The sequence below is a fragment of the Coregonus lavaretus genome (assembly GCF_964263955.1).
Source record: "Coregonus lavaretus genome assembly, chromosome: 5".
Lineage (NCBI taxonomy): Eukaryota > Metazoa > Chordata > Actinopteri > Salmoniformes > Salmonidae > Coregonus > Coregonus lavaretus.
The window spans coordinates 48583026-48588790 of NC_139992.1; the positions used below are offsets into that span (position 1 = coordinate 48583026).

The following is a 5765-nucleotide window of genomic DNA, read 5'->3' on the forward strand; positions in this document are numbered from 1 at the left end:
TCACTATTATTCTACAAAATAGAAAATAGTAAAAATAAAGAAAAACCTTTGAATGAGTAGGTGTTCTAAAACTTTTGACCGGTAGTGTATACAGTTGAAGTTGGAAGTTTACACACACTTAGCTTGGAGTCATTAAAACTCGTTTTTCAACCACTCCACAAATGTCTTGTTAACAAACTATAGTTTTGGCAAGTCGGTTAGGACATCTTCTTTGTGCATGACACAAGTAATTTTTCCAACAATTGTTTACAGACAGATTATTTCACTTATAATTCACTGTATCACAATTCCAGTGGGTCAGAAGTTTACATACACTAAATTGACTGTGCCTTTAAACATCTTGGAAAATTCCAGAAAATGATGTCATAGCTTTAGAAGCTTCTGATAGGCTAATTGACATCATTTGAGTCAATTGGAGGTGTACCTGTGGATGTATTTCAAGGCCTACCTTCAAACTCAGTGCCTCTTTGCTTGACATCATGGGAAAATCAAAAGAAATCAGCCAAGACCTCAGAAAAAAATATTGTAGACCTCTACAAGTCTGTTTCATCCTTGGGAGCAATTTCCAAACGCCTGAAGGTACCATGTTCATCTGTACAAACAATAGTACGCAAGTATAAACACCATTGGACCACGCAGCCGTCGTACCGCTCAGGAAGGAGATGCATTCTGTCTCCTAGAGATGAACGTACTTTGGTGCGAAAAGTGCAAATCAATCCCAGAACAACAGCAAAGGACCTTGTGAAGATGCTGGAGGAAACAGGTACAAAAGTATCTATATCCACAGTAAAACGAGTCCTATATCGACATAACCTGAAAGGCCGCTCAGCAAGGAAGAAGCCACTGCTCCAAAACCGCCATAAAAAAGCCAGACTACGGTTTGCAACTGCACATGGGGACAAAGATTGTACTTTTTGGAGAACTGTCCTCTGGTCTGATGAAACAAAAATAGAACTGTTTGTGTTAAATACTTATTTCCCTCATTAAAATGCAAATCAATTTATAACATTTTTGACATGCGTTTTTCTGGATTTTTTGTTGTTATTCTGTCTCTCACTGTTCAAATAAACCTACCATTAAAATTATAGACTGATCATTGTTTTGTCAGTGGGAAATCAGCAGGGGATCAAATACTTTTTTCCCTCACTGTACTAATTGAGTGTATGTAAACTTCTGACCCACTGGGAATGTGATGAAAGAAAAAAAGCAGAAAAAATCATTCTCTCTACTATTATTCGGACATTTCACATTCTTAAAATAAAGTGGTGATCCGAACTGGGGAACAGGGAATTTTTACTAGGATTAAATGTCAGGAATTGTGAAAAACTGAGTTTAAATGTATTTGGCTAAGGTGTATGTAAACTTCTGACTTCAACTGTATATCGCGCACACACACACACACACACACAAAATAGTGTCTTCAAAGTGATAAACTAATCAGAATAACATGAAAGTGTCCCCCTGTAGAGAGAGGAAATAGAGTGGTCTAGTTTCTCTCAGTGTGGCTCCATCTCAATGTGAATCTGTTTTTCCCAGGTTACGTGAGTTCAGTAGCCAATGAGGAAGTGCTTTGATGCCCTCTCTTCCTCCTGTCCGTGCGGCTGACCTCAGTATGTGAGGACTCAGGGGACCGGAGGAGCCATTTCTATTCCAACAACAGCAGTTCAAACACAGCAGCACTGCAAAAACTGTCTGGTAATGTAGAATTTGGGATCCTGTTCAAGGTGAATTTCAAGCTGAATGGTATGTTGCATCGACAATTATAATAAGACTCTACAGATTGAGTCCTGGACTAAACACCATGCTCAATGGAAATTCTCCATTTGTGTAGGTTTTAAGTCCAGGACTAGGCTTATCTGGGTCTGTGAAACCTGCCCTGATTGTTTTACGAACTACAAACTCAAAACATTTCAGATAGAGGTTGTATTTAAGATTTTTCTATACTTCCATGCTTGTTCCAATGAGAACAGAAATCATTTGTTATCACCTCACCAGTTTAAACAGAGGTATCCTAACATTTATATGTAGCCGGCTGTGATGAAATGCAAGGCCTGATTTTGTTTAAACTGTGTGCATACTTTTTAGTGAACATTTGGCCTGACAAGGAAATGGTTTGAACTCAAATTAATGTTCTGGTTTAGTCACAGTGACAACTTTGAATTATAGTTTACAAAACACTGAAGTGATTTCAAGGACCAATTCAGAGAGTGGAATATGCAAAACATTAAACAAAACAAAAAATTCAATGGACATGTCCAATTCATTTGATTCATTCAAAGTTTTAATTACATTCCAGTAAAACAGAGTGACTGACCTGAGTTGACAGAAATCGAGCACTTTAGCATCCCATCTTCAATCGGGGAAAGGGGCCTACAGGTGCGCATCAAGGTCAACAGCGACCTCTACTGCCAGTACTCGTTTTTACTAGGCCACAACCTATCCTACTGTAGGCTACTAATTTACTAGTCCGGTTGACTCCTAACTCTCAAAGTCCTCCTGACTACAGAGTCTGGAATGGCTCTTTGATGTTGTCGGCACAATGAGTCGATAATGAAAGGGGCTGTGCTTTCACTGGTTGGTTCTCCTCCGTGTCTTACTCACAACACCCAAACGCCCAGCCCATGAGCGCTGCCCCCGACCGCCACCCCCTTCCATTACAAAGACTTGATTTTCCAATCCCCAAAAACGACAGGTCTCAACCCACGAGGGAAAAGAAACCCACAGCTAGGCGTGCTGCGGATACTATTACAATGAATGAGCGAGGGCTTCGATAACTCTATCAATATAGGCTTACTAATTGATAACATTACATTTTACATTTAGATTCATAAAAGCTATAGCATACAGTCTGTTAAGGAAGCCTATAAATTTACCAGGTAAACTCAATTAATTGTCCAAACTCACTCAATAACGTTCACCTATCAAATAGTTATCAAAGAGTTATAACTCAACGCATCCGACACCACCGCAATAGCTTATTACACAATCCATCTTAATAGAAATTATTTCCATTGAGAATTGACCACTGTTTAAAACAACAGTGAATAGAAATTGCTTTAATTTTAATGCAAAATGTCCATTCAACCTATTCAAATGATAGGCTTACAGTTCATATTGGACATGACAACTCATTGTAGTTATCTCGGTCTCCATGTTTATTTCAATTGTACTGAATTAAGTACTCTGGATATATCTGATTGGGATCAAATATGACAAAAATTCTGGGATATATGACATTGTCCACACAACTGTCATGGAAGTTGATAGCACTTTTGTCATCTTTCTTTCCCAGTGTAGTTTTCCCAACTATCACCTGACACAGAAACCTTGTTTTGGTCTGTTGGCTACTGAAGCCTTGTGGTGCCTCACCAAACAGAGTTACTGGATCAGTGTTCCATGGGCTGTACTTATCTGCATGAGGCAAATCTTGCAAAGTAGGTTCCTACATAAAAGGAAGAAAATTGTTAATAATGGGGTTATTGTACCAGTGAGATTATACCTGCTATCATACAATATTCATTTACAGTCTGTTTCATCATCACGTACCTTTTCCAAGGACATGGCCGTTGATACCAGCTAACCTGTTGTCGAAATTGTACGTACAAATTGTGTGTACGTTGCTGACTTTTGTTCCATGAAACAGCTTCTCCTCCTTGACCTCTGTAACACCATGAATCCTTCCCAACTGAATCTTCTTTCTTTAAAAAGAGAATCACCATGGTCAATACAATATCAATAGTGATAGAATACCACCAACTTATAAAGGGAATGTATACTGTACTACATCCACCTATTTCTGGAGAAATTATTATAATATTATGATGATGATGATGTAAATTCTACTTCCTCTTACCTACAGTACAATTCCCAGAGGTCCAGGTTCTGTATTCTACAGATGGATTTTATGCTTCTGTCTAGTTCCCCCTCCTTTAAGCAGCCTGCCACATAATTATACTCAGCTGTGTCTCTCTTCAGACAAAACACCTAGCGGTCAATGATGGAAATTAAATCATATTCAGATTACAAACAAACTCAGGATAACTCATTTTGATGATAAGTAAACAAACATATATTATTGCAGAATAATCTACTCTAATCAAGGTTTGAATATATACAGTGGGGAAAAAAAGTATTTAGTCAGCCACCAATTGTGCAAGTTCTCCCACTTAAAAAGATGAGAGAGGCCTGTAATTTTCATCATAGGTACACGTCAACTATGACAGACAAAATGAGAAAAAAAAATCCAGAAAATCACATTGTAGGATTTTTAATGAATTTATTTGCAAATTATGGTGGAAAATAAGTATTTGGTCACCTACAAACAAGCAAGATTTCTGGCTCTCACAGACCTGTAAGTTCTTCTTTAAGAGGCTCCTCTGTCCTCCACTTGTTACCTGTATTAATGGCACCTGTTTGAACTTGTTATCAGTATAAAAGACACCTGTCCACAACCTCAAACAGTCACACTCCAAACTCCACTATGGCCAAGACCAAAGAGCTGTCAAAGGACACCAGAAACAAAATTGTAGACCTGCACCAGGCTGGGAAGACTGAATCTGCAATAGGTAAGCAGCTTGGTTTGAAGAAATCAACTGTGGGAGCAATTATTAGGAAATGGAAGACATACAAGACCACTGATAATCTCCCTCGATCTTCATTGAAATTACATGGAAACAATTTTGAATCAACCAGTGTGTGCGGGGGTGTAAGACTGTCAAAAGAGACAGATACCTCAAACATGTGCCACGTTCCTCTTTCGTCCAGGTAGAACCAATGCCATGTTTTTTTAACAGAAGTGTCTGAGGTGTCCATGTCCTCAACTTCTGAACTGCCTTCTGATTGAGTCAACATCTACATCACAACAACACACACACATCTTATTTACTGAAACAGCACTTCAACTTGGCTTGATATAATACTAGGGAAAATGTTACTTTACCTTCTACTGAGGTTTTGTTTTCTAGTGAAGGTGAATGGTACAGTAGCTATTCGGGATTAGACTGCCACTCCTGACCCGGTTCAGCACTGCTTGCAAATGCTGTAGCAAAATCACTAGTTAAACCACACCTTCTTAAAGGAGGATGTCCTTGTTTGAAAGTCTGGTGTCTGAAGCTCACCTGTGGATTAAAATAAAACTGTTTTTTTTAGATGGAACGTCTGAGTCACCAATAAAGTTGACGTCAGACTGGTTTTGCATATTTGCCATACAAAATGTAGGACCTTTCTTAATTTTGTTGTCACTGGTCCATGATGTCAAGCTTGGAGGAACTCACTCATTACGCTAGTTACGAATTTTTTTTAATGTTTGTATTTCCTCCTTATCCTAACTGATTGTATTCTTGAAATCTACTGACGACTGTATAATCCTCTCTAAGGAAAGACAATTGTTCACCCCCCACCCCACCCCACGAACTCACAATAACTTTATAGAAGTATACAAAGTAATGAGGCAAGGTTGTATCATCTCTGGGGGGATATCTGTCAATACCATGCTTCAACATAATTTGAAAGTCAAATACGATGGAGCAGAGTTTATGGTGTTATCTTGTGTTGTACTGCCACCATGTGGCCAATTAGATGCACTCAGCATTTAACTTCCCTCCATTGTTTCACTATCGCCTAACCTTCATATGTGTAGGAAATAGAGACATAAAATAATGAACACGTTGCATTCAACATGACTAGCGCCGGTAAACATACACATATGACATTTTAGTTTATTTACAGTGTACTACAACAGTAGGCCTAAGTCAAGCCTATATCCA

General features: G+C 38.6%; 1 pseudogene across 1 annotated transcript; it reads right to left on the reverse strand.

Annotated features, from left to right (window-relative positions):
- Positions 1-3160: 3160 nt before the first annotated feature.
- On the reverse strand, positions 3161-4851 carry LOC311129295 (protein mono-ADP-ribosyltransferase PARP11-like; annotated as a pseudogene). The gene is made up of 4 exons: positions 4732-4851; positions 3854-3984; positions 3547-3698; positions 3161-3442 (listed from the first exon to the last, which is right to left on the reverse strand). The product of its transcript is annotated as a protein mono-ADP-ribosyltransferase PARP11-like (transcript).
- Positions 4852-5765: the final 914 nt, after the last annotated feature.